Below are 21,043 nucleotides of genomic sequence, written 5' to 3'. Positions count from 1 at the left end.
GCTCAAAAACTCCTGCAGGGCCTTAACCGAGGCCGAACGGGGAAAATCCGCCACCGCCTGCACCTTAGAAGGCAGCGGAACAGCACCCTGAGGTGAAATATGGTGACCCAAAAAGTCAATAACCGGAAGACCAAATTGACACTTACCCGGTTTGACAATGACGCCATGTTCCTCCAGGCGTGACAGGTGCTCGTCTGCCGATGAACTGGCCACCAAGATGTCGTCCAAATAAATGAACACGAAAGTGAGGTCGCGCAGCACCGGGTCCATTAACCTCTGAAAAGTCAGTGCTGCCCCTTTAATGCCTTCCTGGCATGCGCAGGAATTCAAAAAGCCCAAACGTGGAAGTCACTGCAGTCTTGGGCACGTCATCCACATGCATTGGAACCTGGTGATAACCGCACACCAGGTCCACCTTCGAAAAAACGGACGTGCCCGCCAAACGCACGGAAAAATCCTGGATGTGCAGGACTGGATAGCGGTTGTGCACAGTGACATTGTTCAGGCAGCGAAAATCCCCACATGGCCGCCATGACCCGTCTGCCTTAGGTACCCTGTGAAGTGGCGAGGCCCACGGGCTGTTGGAATGTCTCACGATGCCCAAACGCTCCATAGTGACAAACTCCGCTTTAGCTAGAGCCAGCTTCTCTGCATCTAAACGTCGTGCGTGCGCAAAAACTGGCGGCCCTGCGGTAGCGATGAAATGCTCAACGCCATGCCTCGTCACCGCGGTGGAAAAGCCAGGCTTGATCAGAGACGGATATTCCGCCAGCAAACACTGAAACACGTCCTCTGAAGCTAAAAAGTCAGCGCGGGTTAACGGCCCAGATCCCCCGATTTCACACGGTAAAGTAGCGAACGTCACTGCATCGATCAACCGGCGGTTAGCAACGTCAACCATCAATACCAATAATACTGTAATCTTGCTGGTAAACCTGTATGGGTTTAACTCTAAATTAGAAAATGATATTTTGTTTGCTTCCCTGGACTCTGGTTTGGTACATTGGCTTTCTAAATACCCAAATACAATGATAGTGATGGGGGGGGGGGGGGGGCTTTAATATTGCTCTGGATGGCCTTCAAGATAGATGGCCTCCCTGAGCTAATCACTATATGGTCTCGCATTTCATCCAATTTATGCGAAAATTCAATATGATTGATATTTGGAGAGAAAAAAATCCTAATGCGAGTTCATATACATGGAGCAATAAAACACACTCACTTATTACACATGGACTTCTGGTTGGTTTCCAGCAGTTCTGATAGTAATGAGCTCAATGTTAATATCCAATATCCTGACCACTCCTTTAATAGACCACAAAGTAATCTGAATACTGTGAATCCTAACAGTCACCTTAGAAGTCCATACTGGAAACTGAACAGCTCCATTCTAAAACATGACAACGTGTGTAATATTATTATTTCATGAATTGATCACTACTGATCCACTAAGTCTAAGAAAATCATTTCTGCAGTAGCTGGGAACTGCTCTAATTCAAACTATCCACATTATTATCAACATACAGAAGTTTGATCACTGAAGCTAAAAAAGCTGAAGAAGAAAATCAAATTTCAGAAATAACATCAGTTCCACAAATAATCCGTGGGGATTGAAGTGAGAAGGATTTACAAAGCAAGATGGAGGACGTCTCTGGATGTAAGGCTGAGGGCCTTTGTGAGCAGGAGGAGGATTAGATGGTTGGAGGATTGGGGAACCAAACACTGCTTATTTCTTTCAACTTGAAAAGCGTAATGCTAAAATGTAAACAATAATGAGCGTTATCATCCTTCCCAACGCAGGACGTTGCTTGACTGCAGAGTCGCTTTATTTATGGACGGAACACGGTTGCTGAAGGCCGCAACCACGCCCACACAACAACCCAGGCACAAACCGACAAGCTGCTCTCTCATTCATTCACGTCCAACCCCTCTCCACCCACGGGCCGTCTCGTCACCCCTGCACACCTGACCCGCCCCCATTCTCCACCCACAGCCACTCACATTCCAACGGTGCATTCGCTTAACAACAAAATAATCGGAACAATCTGAACACCTTTACTGAACAATAAAACCACAACTATAACACAACTGCAGAGATGTTACCCCCCCCCCCTTACTGAATCCCTTGCCCCGATGGATTACACAAAAAGTCCCTGAGGTAGCTGGGGGGTCTTGTCTGTCTCTGGGGCCTCCTTGAATGGAGCACAACGGCCGTGTCTGCGGTCCTGCAGCACCCTGTGGCTGAGCAGGGGCTGGGCTTAGGGTTGAGGGGGATTGGCTCTGGGGGTGTGGCTGCTCTGTTTCTCCGGTGGGGTTGTCAGGGGCCCAGGTCGCTGGAGTGGGCGTGCGTCGCTTCTGTACGGGGCCACCCGTCTTCCCCGAGGTGGCAGCTGAACCCTATACACCACCTCCCCAAGCTTCTCCGATACTTCACACGGCCCCACCCAGTGGCAGTCCAACTTAGGGCACCGACCCTTCTTTCGCTTTGGGCTGTACACCCAGACCAGGTCACCAGCCCCAAAGTTGGCCCTCATGTCATAGTTCTGTTTTTGCTTCATCCCCACTTTCTCCAGCTGGTCAAGGGCAAACATGTGTGCTGACTCCATCCTGTCTTGGAGCCGCCTGGCATATTCTGGTCCCGGTGGCACCATTAGTGCATCCACAGGTTTTTCAAACGCCTGTCGGGGTCCGCAATTCCCATCCCAACATGAGTATGGCGGGTGTGCATGCCGTGGACTCTTGTACGGCAGACCTGTAGGCCAGCAAAACAAGAGGGAGGTGCATGTCCCTGTCTCGCTGGTGATCTGCAGTGAGGATGGCAAGTTGTTTCGCCAGCGTCCTGTTGAACCGCTAGACGAGTCCGTCACTCTGGGGTTGTAAAGGAGTAGTCCGGGTCTTTCGTATTCCATGGCGCTCACACATGACAGAGAAAACGGCAGACTCAAAGTTCCTCCTCTGGTTGCTATGGATAGTCTCAGCAGCCCCGAATCTGGAGAACATCCCCTCAACCAGCATGTCAGCCACAGTCTCTGCTTCCTGGTCTGGTATGGCGTACGCCTTAGGCCATTTTGTGAAGTAGTCCATGGCGACCAGGACATGGCGGTTCCCCTTGTCTGTGCGTGGAAATGGACCCATAATGTCCACAGCTACCCTCTCCATCGAGGCCCCTACTGCCAGTTGCTGGAGCGGGGTGCGGGACTGGTCTGGGGGGCTCTTGTGCGCTGTGCAGAGGTCGCAAAGGTCCTCAACATCTCTCCTGAGCTGACCCCAGTAGAAACTTTGCCGGAGCCTCGGAGGTTTTTGGAAACTCCAATGTGTCCTGCTCCAGCCGTTCCATGGCAGGATTTTAACACGGCCTCTCTAAGGGCCCTGTGACCACCACCTGCCACTTACTCTCTACTGTAGCTTGCTCTTTCCAGGCTCTCTGAAGCACTCCATCCTTCACTTAGAGTGCGGCAAAAATTTCACATAGTCTCTTAGTGGCAGGTGAGCAACCAGTAACCTCGTCCCATTGGGGTTTTCGCCCAGACTCTACACACTGTAGCACAGGGTGAAGGTCAGCGTCCTGTTCCTGTTGGGCTCTCCATTGTGCTGCATCCACAACCTGCACTGCATTGCAGGCTGGCACATCTCCGCCATGCATGGGGTCCCACTCCTGTTCAGCGCAGAGTTCCCCCTCCCGGGCCTCTCTCTTCTCACAGTACTAGCACCCATCGGGAGCACAGTGCCGTAGGGACATTGCATCAGCGTTGCCATGGCGAGCTCCTGCTCGGTACTCGACTTTGAAGGCATATGGTGCCAGTTCCTGCAGCCATCGTGCGATCTGCCCCTCTGGCTCCTTAAAAGACATGAACCACTGGAGGGCAGCGTGGTCAGTTCGGACAGTGAAGGGCAGGCCACACAGATAATATTTGAAGTGTCTTACTGCACTGACCATAGCAAGGAGCTCTCTGCGTGTCACGCAGTAGCATCTTTCAGCCTTGTTGAAGGCCCTGCTGTAGTACGCAACAACCCTCTCCCCATCTGGCTCAATACCGCTCCCGTCCCGACGTTGCTGGCATCAGTATCCAAGATAAACGGCAGGTTGGGGTCCGGAGGGGTGACTCTGTCAGGGCTTTCTTAAGACAGTTGAAAGGCTGCCCACAGTCTGGGGTCCAGGCAAAGTCACTGTCTTTCTGCTGCAGATGAAACAGGGGTGCAGTGATGCAGAAGCCACGCACACACCGTCTGCAGTAGGACGCCAGTCCAATGAAGCTCTTGAGCTCTCTCAGGTTGGAGGGGTTTGGCCAGTCCTTTACCGCTTGCACTTTCTCCTCCAGTATGCTGATGCCTTCGCCTCTGATCTTGTACCCCAGAATCTCCAGCTCCCTTCTCATAAAGCAGCACTTGTCTGGATGGAGCTTCAACCCTGCCACTGCGATCTTCTGCAGAGTCCGGCACAGGGACGCCAAGGCCACCTCAAAGGAGCTCCCATGCACCAGGATGTCGTCCAAATAGACCAGACACTCTTGTCAGGGGATGTCAGCCAACACCCTTTCCATCAACCGTTCAAACATTGCAGGGGCGTTGCACAGGCCGAGGGGGAGGACTCCAAACTGCCACTGTTCCCTGCCCGTGCAGAATGCAGTCTTTGGTCTGGCTTCCGGCCTGAGGGGCACCTGCCAGTACCCGCTATGCAGGTCCAAGGAGGAGAACCAGGATGAGCCAGAAACCAAGTCCAGGGACTTGTAGCCTCGCTTGTAGCCTCGCTACTGTGTGAGCCACGAAACTCCTTAGCATGTAGCATGTAGCCTTGCTACTGTGTGAGCCACGAAACTCCTTAGCATGTAGCATGTAGTCTTGCTACTGTGTGAGCCACGAAACTCCTTAGCATGTAGCATGTAGTCTTGCTACTGTGTGAGCCACGAAACTCCTTAGCATGTAGCCTTGCTACTGTGTGAGCCACGAAACTCCTTAGCATGTAGCTTCACTACTGTGTGAGCCACGATACTCCTTAGCATGTAGCATATAGCCTTGCTACTGTGTGAGCCACAAAACTCCTTAGCATGTAGCATGTAGTCTTGCTACTGTGTGAGCCACGAAACTCCTTAGCATGTAGCATGTAGCCTTGCTACTGTGTGAGCCATGAAACTCCTTAGCATGTAGCTTGTAGCCTTGCTACTGTGTTTGCCACGAAACTCCTTAGCATGTAGCATGTAGCCTTGCTACTGTGTGAGCCACGAAACTCCTTTGCATGTAGCCTCACTACTGTGTGAGCCACGATACTCCTTAGCATGTAGCATATAGCCTTGCTACTGTGTGAGCCACAAAACTCCTTAGCATGTAGCTTGTAGCCTTGCTACTGTGTGAGCCACGAAACTCCTTAGCATGTAGCATGTAGCCTTACGACATAAACTGTGATAGTAAAATATTGAATAAGGTTTGTAGTGCGAGTCCACAGTCATTGATTCAGTTCATCCAAAATTCACTTCTGTATTCTCAAGTAACAAGTTCACTCCCGAAGCTAAAGGTTAATGAATGAGACTTGTTAGTTTCTAATTGTACAACTAAGATTATCAATGAGGGTTGGAGAAACGTAATTAACCACTACAAAAGAACTTCTTTCAAGAAAGGCTGTGGTTCAGACAATCATTCAATGAGAATGAAAGCTCATTCCTTATTTGTTAAAATAACAATTTCTCCAAAAGTGAAGGAGACTGATTTCAAAATAATTAATGATATATATCCTCTGGGGCAAGTCCTTGAAAGAAGGTTTAAATTTGAGGTTGACCCTTGTGTTTTTTGTAACCATGAAGCTGAGACTATTTATTTGTTTTTTGACGGTCGCTACTCGAAGGTGTTTTGGACTGATGTCCTTAATTGGATTAACTTAAAGCTCAATATCCCCCCTTTTCACATTTCACACTTTGTATATTGTATAGATAATTTGTTCTCTTTTTCATCTTCTGTCATGACTATGATAATACTTTGTCCAAATACCATATTCACTGCTGCAAATAGAGGAAGAATACACCTTCTTTCCCTTGTTCTATGAGTGAATTTAAAATCTATTACAGCTCCCTAATAACTTTGAAAGACTGGAAACCTCTACACTGTTCTTATTTTAATGTCTTTACTCGTTTGCTATTTTTTTCATTTTATGTATGTATATGCTATTGCTGTTTTGTGTACCTCTGACGACCCCTAGCGTTTGGTTTAGCGTAGTCCACTCCAAGGTGCACAGAGTTCACGTGTGCCCGGGAGAGGCAGTCGGCCACTGCATTGTCTTTTCCAGCTACATGCCGGATGTCTGTGGTGAACTCTGAAATGGCAGAGAGGTGGCGCTGCTGCCGCCCAGACCAGGGCTCCGAGGTCTTGGACATGGCGAAGGTGAGGGGCTTATGGTCCACAAAAGCAGTAAACTGCCGGCATTCCAAACGGCATCTGCAAAAACTCAAAAAGTCCAAATGGCGTGATCACTGCAGTCTTGGCCACGTCCTGAGGATGGACCGGTACCTGGTGGTAGCCTCTCACCAAATCCACCTTAGAAAAAAATCACTTTTCCTGTCAGGTGGACGGAAAAGTCTTGGATGTGTGGAACGGGGTACCGATCATGTGCGGTAATATTGTTGAGGTGCCAGAAATCCCCACAAGGCCTCCATCTTCCATCCGATTTCGGAACCATGTGCAAAGGTGAGGCCCACGGGCTGTCAGAGCGCCGCACAATCCCAAGCCGTTCCAGAATGGCAAACTCCTCCTTAGCGATTGCCAGCTTAGCCGCATCCAGCCGGCGAGGGCGAACAAACACCAGTGGCCCAGTAGTGGGGATATAATGTTCCATTCCATGCTTGACAATGGAGGCTGAGAAGGTAGTGACTGCCAGTTCAGGAAACTCAGCCAGAAGCCGCTGCTACACATCCCCTGTAGCTAAGATATTGGCGAGGGGCACCGCCCCCCCTTCCCCAATGTGCAGGAGTAAGAGGAGAATGAGATGTCGTCCACCAGGCGGTGATTCGTCATATCCACTAATAGTCCGTGAGCTCACAGGAAATCTGCTCCCAGGATGGGCACGGAAACAGCAGCCATGACAAAATCCCATCTGAACTGACGGCCATTGAATGCCACAGTCAGGAACCTGGTGCCAAAGGTGCAGATGGGAGTCCCGTTAGCGCCATCCAGAGGCCGCCCTTTCCCTCCACTCGCGACGTTGGTGACGGAAGCGGGGATGATGCTCCGCTGCGCCCCGGTGTCCACGAGGAAACGCCTCCCGGATCCAGTGTCTTTAATAAACAGCAGCTTCCCGGTGTTCCCGGCGCTCACAGCTGCTATGGAGCTCTGGTGTTTCCCTGCAGAGAAGGAGCGGGGCGGCGTGCAGCGCTGGGCTCTGCTCCCCAAACGCCGCTGGAAGAAACACAGCTGGACGTCTTTCTTGCATCGATCCGTTACTGCCCCGACCGTAGCCTGTGCTTCGTCCTCCAGCTGGTGTCCAAGCTGCGCCGGCAGAACTGCTTGTCCTCCGTACGGCGTGATGCCAGCAGGATCCTGTCTGCCTCCTCCACCAACCCACCATAGTCTTTAGTGCGCACTGGCGGGGAGCTGGCGGGGAGCTGGCCAGAGCGGCGCGCACCTGAGCAGGTGTTTTGTGGAATATTTATACAGGATCGCTTTCAGTAGGCGCACAATCAAAACACAAACACTTCTTGGCTAGAATAAATGCGTCTTTTATTCCCCACCAATCAGTGACGAGCAATACAATACACAGCAGTGATAAATCAATCGCTTCCCTCACCCGTGACGCTGATCTGGAGAGCCCACAGATCGGGCATGGGAAATGCTGTGCTGGTCCACGCGAGTGTACGGCTCCGATGGAAGACTCTAGCTATCCTTTCCCTTACTCCATCTTTATAGGGACGAGCGGCCGCCCCGCCTGCGCATCACTGGAAACTGGCCAGGTCTCCAAATGCTCAGGAGCGGGACGGCTAATCACCCGTACAAAGAGGATTCCTTTGCCGAAGGTCTCTTGTGCGAACGTGCAAATCTGCACGCACGCAGGATTCCCCCGCCGAAGGTCTCCCGTGCGAACGTGCAAATCCGCACGTACGCAGGATTCCTCTGCCGAAGGTCTCTTGTGCGAACGTGCAAATCTGCACGTACGCATTATTTCCCTTTCATTCCACCACGCACAACCGGCGCCTCCTTGTTCTTTTCCGAAGGTCTCTTGTGTGATAAGCATGAATCGGCAGCCCTCGGTGTTCTTTTCCGAAGGTCTCTTGTGTGAACCAATTATATTAGGATCAAAACAACTGATATAAGCATGATAAGCATGAATCGGCAGCCTTCGGTGCTTTTCCTCTGTGCAGGGTCTCATAAGGTCTCTTGTGCGAACGTGCAAATCTGCACGCACGCATTATTTCCCTTACATTCCACCCCTAGACCTTATGAAATCCTGCGAACAGGCCAGATTATGGAATTCAAGCGAGTTGTGCTTGTCCAGATTAAATGCTGTCCATTAAACACATGTAGATATGGAATACCGTGAGGTGAGTACATATACACAAAAAGCAATGTCCCGTATGTCCACTCCACCATACAATCTGCCCAGTCATCCGATAAAAACTCGGCACTGAAATGTTTCCCCTCAATCATGATTTATGCTAGCAGAGTGCGCGTTATGCGACGAGTCAGAGAGCGCCTAATCCGACGGACATACAAGCAGGTGAGAACATTAAACAGGGATATTGCAATAACAAGCATAAGCAAAACAAACAAGGAAGGCATCACTACTGTCCGTGAAAACGGAGAGGCTCCGGTGAATATGTCATACCAGTGTGAGGCGGAATTTTGCTCCACCAATTGTGCCACTGCCTGCATACGCTGGGATGCCACCAAAGTACTGACATGTAACTGAGTAACGTTGTGTCGGTGCTGTTGGACCAACTCGGCCAGGTGCCTAGACCTGTTCATAGCGCTCTGAAACATGGTAAGGTTAATTCCTAGCCTGAGTCCACGTAAACGTTCCCAATACAAGTCAGACTTCCTATGTGACCTGGTGTAGTTAGTCAGTCTATAGGTGTGGTTATGCCAATGCCAAAGATAGACATTACGCAAACATCCCGAAAACGGCACATAAGGTAACTGAGGATATGAGTGCATAGTTGCTAAACAGAGAGTGTGTGGTCCTATCTGATGCAAAATGTCTCGTGATGATTCATGTCTCCAGTTACATGTCCCGCGGGACATTTTACTCCCACCCCTAGGTCCAGGACCACTGATTGATTGGGCGGTAATGTTACCGTTTCCATGTTTTTAAGAGGATAGCCTGGTTCCCCATGTGTGTTTTTCAGGGGCAACACAGCTCGATCATCCTCCTTCCAAAATCTCACAGGGACAGAAGACACTACAGGCGCCTGAGTGATTGACAACATGCGAGCCAAGGGAGTTGTTCCATTTGCTACCACCCTGTTGTTAATCTTTCCCACTGCTTCCTGTATGATCTTTCCCCATCCCCTGAGTGAACCGTCAGGTGTTAATTTCTTCATGGTGGTTTTGAGTATACCATTCATACGCTCTATTAATCCTGCAGCCTGCGGATAATAAGGTACGTGATACACCCATTTCACATGGTGTTCCTGAGCCCAGGTTTTTACCATGTGTCCCGTGAAGTGTGAACCATTATCAGTCTGAACTTCTAATGGTATGCCATAATATGTTTGTATTTTCCCCAAACATTGCAGTGTAGAGTACTGATTAGCATGTCTACTAGAGTGAGTTACTAGAACCCCAGAGTATGTATCCACAGCCGTGCATACATACCTATTTCCTGATGAAAATGGAAGAGGCCCTATGAAGTCCATCTGCCATACCTGCCCTGGCTGTCTCCCCCTGTGAAGATGCCCATGTACCTGTTGGGGCGTGCCCCGTCTTTGGTGCTGACACCTTTCACACTGGTTGATAGCAGTTTTGATATGGTCGAGTTTCAGGTCTATTCCTCGGGATAGTGCCCATTGCTGGGTTCCTTGAATACCCCAATGTCCGGGCTTGTCATGTACCCATGCAGCTAGCCCCTCAGTGCTTTCTCTCTCTATTCGTCTGATCTGTGCCAATCCATCTACAGTGGCATTGTGCAATGCCTCTACAGTAGGATGCTTGGTGTGTGCGTCAACATGCATTACTGTGGTTTGTACGGTCTTGACCTTTTCCCAAATATCTTCCCACAGTTTTCTTCCCCAAACTTCCTTGTTGTGGATCTTCCAGTCATGCCTCCGCCATGTTGGCATCCAGGTTATCATCCCAGTAGCTACTGACCAGGAGTCAGTGTAAATGAATGCTTTCCCTATACCCTCATGGTTGAGTACCAAATGTACTGCCTGTAACTCTGCTAGTTGACTACTACCCCCTTCACCTGTGACGGATAGCACTTCCCCTGTAGCAGGATTATAAGCAGCAGCTTTCCAGCTCCTTTTTCCATTCAACCACTTTGCTGAACCATCAGTAAACCATGCATGCTTTTGCTCTTCCTCTGTGAGTTCATTCCACAGCTTTCCCTGAGTCACCGGAGACTCTTCCAGAGGCTCAATGACAGCCACGAGCTCTCCTTGCTCAGGTACATCTGCAACCTTTTCATGCAATAGTGACACACCCTTGATTCCAGGTTTGGCACGTTCTGACACATACCACTTCCATTTTATGATGCTGGACTCCTGTGCAGTCCCAATACGGTGAGTAGTGGGATTACTAGTAACCCAAGACATAATAGGAATTAGCGGTCGCATCAAAACCTCATGTCCAACAGTTTGTGTCTCTGTTTCCACCAGAGCCCAATAACACGCCAACAACTGTTTTTCAAACGGAGTATAACGTGTACCAGCATCTGGCAGTTTTCGAGACCAAAATCCAAGAGGTCGTCTTTCTCGACCTTGTTTCTGCCATAGACTCCAGTTGGCATAATCTCCTGCAGCAGATACCTGGAGCTCAACGGGCCCGGACTGTATCTTGCCTAGGGAAACCGCCTGCTGGATAGCTTCCTTAGCTAACTCAAACGATGTTTGATGTTTGGATGTCCATTCAAAATCATGTTTCTTCCGTGTCACATGATACAGAGGCTGTAAGATCTGTCCCAGATGAGGAATGTGGTTCCTCCAATACCCAAACAGACCTATGAACCGCTGCACATCTTGCTTACTCTGTGGAGTAGCACATGCCAAGACCTTCTCTTTGGCCTGTGGGAGGATCTCTCTTTCTCCCTTGTTCCACCAAATACCCAAAAACGTCACTGTCTGAGTAGGACCTTTCACCTTTGCAGGATTGATTTCCCATCCATATTCCCTCATATGTGCAACCAGCATAGGTAATAGTTCCTCAATCTGCTCTTGAGAGTCCGCCTGAATCATCACATCATCAATGTAATGAGACAATAAGACCCCTTTGGGCAGCGGGAATGAATCCAAATGCTCAGCCACAATACGATGGCATATGGTAGGGCTGTGCAAATAACCTTGAGGCAGACGTGTGAATGTGTACTGTCTACCTTCCCAGGTAAATGCAAACTGTTCTTGTCGGTCATTAGGTATAGGAATGGTAAAGAACGCATTAGCCAGATCTATTACCCCATACCATGTTCCAGAATGATGTTGAACCCGTTCAATGATTCCCACCGTATCTGGGACTGCAGATGTCAACAGGGGAGTTACCTGATTCAACTTCCGGTAGTCAACTGTCATTCGCCATGATCCATCTGGTTTATGGACAGGCCAAATGGGATTGTTCCATGCAGTAGTACAGGTTTTGAGTACTCCTGCTTCCACATAGTCTTTGATCGTTGTGGTGACCTCCTCATGACCCCCTGGGATCCGGTACTGTTTTAAACTTACCATTTGTGTGGCCTGTGGGATAGGAAAGGGTGCCATTTTCACCTTTCCTGCCAGGACTGGCCGTGCCATTACAACTGGTTCCGTTCCAAATTGGAATCGGCCATGTTGTAAGTGCAGTGTCATTCCTGCCAAAATGTCAATGCCAATAATCCATTCTTTAATGGGTGTGATCAAAACATCATATTGTCTTTTCGTCAAATGTCCAATCTTTAAATCAAGTTTAATTTGTTTGGCTGAGACTGCTTTTCCTCCCAGCCCACTGACTTCCATTTGTCGTCCTTTGAATTTATGAGGATTCCCATGTATTATGGTGGCCTCTGCCCCAGTGTCCACGAGAGCGCGCACTTTTTGAATATTGCCCCTGTTCCAAAATATTTCCAATTCCACATGGGGGCGCATATCATTTATGGTCCAATTGTGGATCCTCATTACCGGGGCTCGACCTTCATCCTATAAATCGAATTCGGATAGGTCGGGGTACAGTTTAGAGGAGTGGCGTTGTTTGTTTTTGCCCTTCCCCTTTCCTTTGCCCTTGATTTTCCGGGCTGCAACCTCCACCATGGCAAATGAGTCATCCTCATCCTCCGACTCCTCCTTAGGCGGAGCCCTTGGTTCCCGCCTATCCCCACAGCGGCAGTTGTGAGAGAACTGTCCGAGACATCGGACCTGTTTAGTCAACAACCCTTTGGTTTTACACATTTCATGCAGTTTAGAAGTTGGCACACCATCAATAGAACTCGCATCTACCCCGGCTTGCATGAGTTTAGCCCACAAATCCCTGCGTGACGGTCCCTGGAACCCCTCCCGGCGCGGCACATTATCTTTACGCGGCTCCGGTCGGAATGCACTGGGACGCCACTGGTTTTTGTCGTCAAACGCACGCTGTGCCTCCCAATTTCCCAAACCCACCAATTCCTTCATTTTCAGCAACAGAGACTTCACTGGATCCGCCATGCTCCCCAGCGACAAAGTTAAAATTAACCCTTTGTACGCAGCAGGCGCAGAGCGCAGCAAACCATCTCTCATCGCTTTAGTCATTGTGGTCTCCAGGTAATGCACAGAACCTTTCCCTTGAGTGAGCACATCTCTCATCGCCAGCTCCCGCAGGTGATCCATGCCCTCCCGCAACGTATGCCACATCTCCTTAGCAGGAGGCGTGTCTGCCGTGTTGGGATAAGCATTTTTCACCGCCGCAGCATACAAATCGAGAAGCGTCCCTCCTCGCTGTTCAAACTTAACATCTCGCACCATGCTGTTTACCAGCGGATCAGTTGACAAACGCAAAAACTTGGTGAAATCATTAACATCGATGGTTACCCCTCCGGCACCATTTTCAACCATGCGAACCAACCATTGCATCAACGATTCTCGAGATGTCTGTCTGAACCTGTCTGACAGATGTTGAACCTCGTCAGCTGTGTAATCCTCTGTGATTACTTCAACAGTAGCATCAGGGAGCGGTCTCATCTGCGGATGACCGTGTCTGTCCATTACTGGATCACCATTTCCATCTATTATTACCCGCCGATCCTCAGGGATCCACGGTTGAACCTCTTTCCTACGGGCTATGGGTCTCGCTACAGCCCCTTGCACAGACGGACCTTCACCGTCATCATCATCGTCATCCTCTGTCCAAGGATAACCAAAATCATCATCATTCCAGATATCTCCATCCCAGCTGGCGGGATCAAAACCCCCACCATTAGCTGTACCAGTTACCAAGGCACGAATCTTCCGTCTATCAGGTCGCTTTTTCCGATTTTCCAATTTCTTCAGAACTGCGACCCGATACACGGAGTCCTCTGCTACCTCCTGCAGCCGCTGATGCTGCCCATGCAACAGCTGCAGTTGAGTTTTTACCAAAACCTCATTCTGTTTAATTTCAGCACAGTCTACTTGTAACTGTCTGATCTTCTGTTCCTGTAAGCGATTTTCCTCCGTTTTTCTCCGCCACGCAGCGGCTAATAACCACACACGCCGCTGCAGGGCATCGACCGGTTTCTTTTCATTCACAGGACACTTTTGTAGCGCGGCGGCTACTTCTGCACCACTTGCAGTTTTAACAATCGGGGTCCATGCTTCCATGCGTCCCCCTCCTTTCCGAAGTTCAGTCGCTACCGAGCGGAATTCAGGATCTTCCTCCCACCCCGGCACTGTCCATATTTCAGGAACTGATACCGCGGCGGTTGGTTTCTCCTTTCCTTCCTCCTCTGCAGCGCTCTTTTTCCTCCAGAACATTGTGCGTATCTGAAATCACAATCCTGTTCGTGACGCCAATTTGTTTTGTGGAATATTTAAACAGGATCGCTTTCAGTAGGCGCACAATCAAAACACAAACACTTCTTGGCTAGAATAAATGCGTCTTTTATTCCCCACCAATCAGTGACAAGCAATACAATACACAGCAGTGATAAATCAATCGCTTCCCTCACCCGTGACGCTGATCTGGAGAGCCCACAGATCGGGCATGGGAAATGCTGTGCTGGTCCACGCGAGTGTACGGCTCCGATAGAAGACTCTAGCTATCCTTTCCCTTACTCCATCTTCATAGGGACGAGCGGCCGCCCCGCCTGCGCATCACTGGAAACTGGCCAGGTCTCCAAATGCTCAGGAGCGGGACGGCTAATCACCCGTACAAAGAGGATTCCTTTGCCGAAGGTCTCTTGTGCGAACGTGCAAATCTGCACGCACGCAGGATTCCCCCGCCGAAGGTCTCCCGTGCGAACGTGCAAATCCGCACGTACGCAGGATTCCTCTGCCGAAGGTCTCTTGTGCGAACGTGCAAATCTGCACGTACGCATTATTTCCCTTTCATTCCACCACGCACAACCGGCGCCTCCTTGTTCTTTTCCGAAGGTCTCTTGTGTGATAAGCATGAATCGGCAGCCCTCGGTGTTCTTTTCCGAAGGTCTCTTGTGTGAACCAATTATATTAGGATCAAAACAACTGATATAAGCATGATAAGCATGAATCGGCAGCCTTCGGTGCTTTTCCTCTGTGCAGGGTCTCATAAGGTCTCTTGTGCGAACGTGCAAATCTGCACGCACGCATTATTTCCCTTACAGCAGGTAGTTGACGGAGGAACAGCTGGATGAAGAGGAACTCAGCGTCACCCGATCCCCGCAGCGCCAACATGTTCTCCATCAGCTCCTGGGTTTAGTGTCTCCCTACATGTTCTCCATCAGCTCCTGGGTTTACTGTCTCTCAACATGTTCTCCATCAGCTCCTGGGTTTACTGTCTCCCTACATGTTCTCCATCAGTTCCTGGGTTTGCTGTCTCCCAACATGTTCTCCATCAGCTCCTGGGTTTGCTGTCTCCCAACATGTTCTCCATCAGCTCCTGGGTTTACTGTCTCCCAACATGTTCTCCATCAGCTCCTGGGTTTACTGTCTCCCAACATGTTCTCCATCAGCTCCTGGGTTTACTGTCTCCCAACATGTTCTCCATCAGCTCCTGGGTTTACTGTCTCCCTACATGTTCTCCATCAGCTCCTGGGTTTACTGTCTCCCAACATGTTCTCCATCAGCTCTTCCAAGCCGTTGAGAGACAGAAGGCGCTCCGCCCGCTCAGCATCAGACAGCTGGAACAGCCGGAGGAGTTGAGTTTTGAGCGCGGTGTATTTTCCATGCACCGCCGGGTCCCGAAGCAGAACCATTACCCGGCGGGTGGTGGAACAATCCAGCGCTGCGACGACGTGAAAGTATCTAGTGTCGTCTACCGTTACCCCTCGGAGATGGAACTGAGCCTCGATGTGTTGGAACCACGTCTCTGGATCGTGCTGCCAAAACTCTGGCAGTTTGACAGCAGCGGCGTACACAGCGGGGGCTCCGGCTACCAGCGATTGCACCGCTGCTGGCTTCAACAGACATGTTCAGATGTCAGGGTCACCAATGTGGAGGCTGGGAAAGGTGAGACGGACAAAGGAGTTGAGTCTGTTTTTCTTTATTGCCTCCAGCAGCATGACAGTTCACCTTTCAAAACATTTCTCTCGTGCGTCACCGCACTTCCTCTTTTCACACCTCCCCGTCACCAACACACCCCCACACGTCACCGACTCGCCCACTCCATTCTGGGTGCGAGAACTCCCTCCAGGTGCACACCACACTATATACAGAGACCATGTCCAATGTCCAATGCTGCAGACAGTGTCAGCTCCTCTGCTTTGCTCTGAGGTTTTTTTTGCACTTTGCAATTTGGTACGCCACCTTCCATGATGCTAAAGCTGACTGATCTACTGAAGTAGCATTCACTTTTCTGAAGTAGCATTCGCTTTACTGAAGTAGCATTCGCTTTAAGATAAGATAAGATATCCCTTTATTTATCTCACATGTGGACAAATGTGCAGTGGTACAACAGGATAGTAAAGAGAAAGAAGCACACATAGCAGGAACTAAAAAAGCAGATAAAAATACAATATAATGAAAATATACACACGGTGCCTATCAGTGGGGACATGTACAGAATATGGGGGTGGATGTATTTTACATAGTAAATACGCTTTTATAGATTATTATAGTTATAGCACCACTTCTTGCCCAGTTGGAGTGGAGTGATAATGTCCGGTGGTGGTGTGCAGTGGTCTACTTGGAGCAGGCTTGGTTGAAGAGTCTGACTGCAGCAGGGAGGAAGAACCGGTGGAGTCTCTCCTTCAGACACTGTGGGTGGAGAAGCCTGTCACTGACGGAGCTGCCCAGTGATGTGACGGTACCATGTAGGGGGTGGGAGACGGTCTCCATCCGGGATGAAAGCTTCTTCAACATCCTCCTGTCTCCCACCACCTCCACAAGGTCCAGGGGGCAGCCCAGGGCAGAGCTGGCCTTCCTCACCAGTTGGTTCCTGTCTGCAGCCGGAGTGCTGCTGCTCCAGCAGACCACTCCATAGAAGATGGCTTTCCATCACTACTTTTAGTTGCTTTTAAACTAGGCTTACACTCAATTAACACTGTTTCTTATTAATCATAAACATTCACAAACTACATACAGCATTAGCAACAAGGAGAAACTCCACATAAAAGATACCTCAATCTCAATATGCTAATTTAGGCACAAGCGTTAGGCTTCACCACCGCACGAGACACAAACACAACGGCCGTGATTATACTGTATATCACCTGATACGTCATACTGGCTGATGAGTTATGTGTAAGGACCTTACAATTGTTATTTTGGTTTCATTCAACCGTGTACTGACCTGGAAAAAGACAGACAATGGACACTGAAATTAACACCGAGAGCTGCCGTTGATGGTCGGATTGCATTTGAGGAGACACAGAAAGGTGAACAGCAAACCCAACCTGGCGGCAACGCGTCACACACAAGGTTCCACTTCTTGACTCAAGTTCCCTCTTACCGCTCCTAAATTCAGGAAAGCACCACATTATAGATATACAAATCTGAATAAATGTAACCAAAAATAAAAATGTTATTTTACCTCCAAATGAAACTAAAAACAATGTGGTCACATATTTTTAGGTGCACCATTAAAGCATCCACGGTCACTCCCCTCGCCCCTCAAGGAGCTGCTCCCCCCACTCACCACAACACCTCCCTCCACTCCAATAACTCATCACACCTTCATATCCCCAGGACCAACCTCAGCCCCATGGGGGACCGGACTTTCTTCCCCCCACCTGTGGACTTTACTTCCAGACCATTTGAAGTCACCACAGACCGTCTTTGTTCTGCACTTCTTCATTGATTTTGACGGCAGTTTGAAGGATTTGATTTTATTGTTTTTAGCACTTTGAGATCCACAAATGTAAAGTAAAATACAAATAAAATGTATTATTATGATCATGGAAGCAAAAAACATTTTTTTTGATGTAACGTTAAAAACCATTTAAAAGTTAAACGACGACTCATTCAGGTTCAATATGAAACAAACACTGAACAAAAAAACAATTGGATTCAAATCAACATTTAATTTCAGCACAAAGCAACACCACATTTATTTTAACCTTCTAACTTCAGATTTTGGGCTCAAGCTGAACTTCCTGAACAAGATTTCCCAGAAATTGCCGTGTTGGGATAAGCATTTTTCACCGCCGCAGCATACAAATCGAGAAGCGTCCCTCCTCGCTGTTCAAACTTAACATCTCGCACCATGCTGTTTACCAGCGGATCAGTTGACAAACGCAAAAACTTGGTGAAATCATTAACATCGATGGTTACCCCTCCGGCACCATTTTCAACCATGCGAACCAACCATTGCATCAACGATTCTCGAGATGTCTGTCTGAACCTGTCTGACAGATGTTGAACCTCGTCAGCTGTGTAATCCTCTGTGATTACTTCAACAGTAGCATCAGGGAGCGGTCTCATCTGCGGATGACCGTGTCTGTCCATTACTGGATCACCATTTCCATCTATTATTACCCGCCGATCCTCAGGGATCCACGGTTGAACCTCTTTCCTACGGGCTATGGGTCTCGCTACAGCCCCTTGCACAGACGGACCTTCACCGTCATCATCATCGTCATCCTCTGTCCAAGGATAACCAAAATCATCATCATTCCAGATATCTCCATCCCAGCTGGCGGGATCAAAACCCCCACCATTAGCTGTACCAGTTACCAAGGCACGAATCTTCCGTCTATCAGGTCGCTTTTTCCGATTTTCCAATTTCTTCAGAACTGCGACCCGATACACGGAGTCCTCTGCTACCTCCTGCAGCCGCTGATGCTGCCCATGCAACAGCTGCAGTTGAGTTTTTACCAAAACCTCATTCTGTTTAATTTCAGCACAGTCTACTTGTAACTGTCTGATCTTCTGTTCCTGTAAGCGATTTTCCTCCGTTTTTCTCCGCCACGCAGCGGCTAATAACCACACACGCCGCTGCAGGGCATCGACCGGTTTCTTTTCATTCACAGGACACTTTTGTAGCGCGGCGGCTACTTCTGCACCACTTGCGGTTTTAACAATCGGGGTCCATGCTTCCATGCGTCCCCCTCCTTTCCGAAGTTCAGTCGCTACCGAGCGGAATTCAGGATCTTCCTCCCACCCCGGCACTGTCCATATTTTGATGTAACGTTAAAAACCATTTAAAAGTTAAACGACGACTCATTCAGGTTCAATATGAAACAAACACTGAACAAAAAAACAATTGGATTCAAATCAACATTTAATTTCAGCACAAAGCAACACCACATTTATTTTAACCTTCTAACTTCAGATTTTGGGCTCAAGCTGAACTTCCTGAACAAGATTTCCCAGAATCCTTCATGACATCATCTCTTTGTGAGTTTTCACGTGGAACAACGAATTACAATGTTGACTGAAACTTTTCCCACATGTTCCACAGGAATACGGCTTCTCACCTACTGAAACCTTTGCCATGTTTCACAAATAATTTTCTTTTTATCAGTGACGGTTTTTAAGTTTTGGCCTAATTTAGGTTTTTGATGGACATTTTCACCAGATGTTCCGTCACCAAGAAGCTCTTCACCTTCAGCCTGCTGCTCTGACTCAGAAACCTCGTCCACATGGTCGCCAAGAACTACGCTGCATTTTTTCAGCTCGACATTTCTAGTTGATTCTGAGTCGATAGGTTTTGTCACATGGTGGACTTCAGAGTCATGAGAGAGGAGCTGCTCAGAGTCCAGTTCTTCTTCTGGTTCACTCAGGGAACTGTGCTCCGCAAAAGAAGGAACCTGAAAGGAACCACTTTCTACCTTCAGTGTGAGACTCCCTCCCTCCTGGCTGGTACCGGAGTCCTGCTGCTCCTCAAGCTGGGAAACCTCTGGTTCTTCTGGTTCCTCTTTGACCTGTGGAAGTTCTGGTTCTTCTGGTTCCTCTTTGATCTGTGGAGGTTCTGGTTCTTCCTGCTCTCCAGAGTAGTCTGTTTCCTGGTTCAAGAGCTGCGCCTCCCTGCTGGTGGTGCTCTGGAGAGACAAATAAGTACCAGATGAAAGGTTGGTTTCATTACTTCTACAGTTCCAACTTTAAAACTAATCTGGGCCTCAAGCGGTGAAATTGAAAACTTTCCACATTCATCTGATCTTCTGTCATTTTCACACAACATTATGTTAACTTCACCATGCTACCTGAGATGGAGTCATCATGAGACGTCCTGCGTTTGAATGAAATGCCTCTTCAGAAACCATCAATGTCCACAGCTTGATTGGGCCGTCCATGTGGGACTGAATGTGTTCATTCACACTTTTCCATACCTGTTCTGTGGAGCTTAATTTGAGGTTTCCAGATATTATCCAGCAGTCTGCGCTGATGATCCATCTCCTCCTGGTACGGGACCACAGTTTGCTGAAACACGGTGAAGACTTCTCCGGCAGCAGCAGTTAGTCGCTGGGTGGTCCAGTCTCTCACAGAGTCGTTGGAATCGTCACGTTCTGGAAAAGTGTCTGGATGTGTTAGTGTGTACTGGTTTGATGCAGAAAAGAATCTCAGAAGATCTTCTTGGTCTCAGCTCATGTTTTATTGTCTCGTCAGGAGGCTTGTATGTTCAAACTGGGCCGAGGACTCAAACTGTCAACAGCACGCAGGATCAGAGCAGAAGAACCCTGGAGAACGTCTTCAATGACATTGAACTTGTTGTGGTTCTCCTCTAACATCAGAGTTATCTGTGTGGTCCTCTGCAGCTGTCAACCGGTCCAAACCAGCCGGTCTTGTTGTTGTTTGCTGTTGTTTTCATCTCACCTTGTTTGTGTGTGTGTCTGTATTCCTGAGCAGAAGGTGTGTGTATGTTACTTCATTAAGGCCTGGTTGTTCTGACTCCATGCAGCAGAAAGTTCTTACTACTACTACTACAACTACAACAACAACAACAACAACAACAACTCTTCTGAACTCAGAAACATCAGTGGGAAGTTTCCACTTCGACCTGTTTCATGTCTTTTTATTTTCCAGACACATTTGAAAACCTAATTTTTCTTGAGCTCGAGTCCATTTTTTTCCCTCCAGTCTATAAATCACTTCTAACAGCACAGAAGCTGTTTCCTCTGTTTGTGATCAGATTAATCTGGTTTAATCCTGAAGGTTTCTGACTTCAAATCTCTCTGCTTGTTTCACTTTGAAGCAGAACTGAAGCTGCAGCCTCGTTTCTGTCTGGAGCTTCAAAAGAAAAGCAACAATCCTCCACCAGTCACATTCATGTCTTCATTGGGACTTTTCCAGACCTGTTCTGTGGAGCTGCATTTCAAGTTTCCCGCTGAATTCCAAGAACATGCTTTAGCTTGTTG

This window comes from Lipophrys pholis (genome assembly GCF_963383615.2).
Source record: "Lipophrys pholis genome assembly, chromosome: 8".
Classification (NCBI taxonomy): Eukaryota; Metazoa; Chordata; class Actinopteri; order Blenniiformes; family Blenniidae; genus Lipophrys; species Lipophrys pholis.
Note: the sequence above shows the minus strand (reverse complement) of the source record.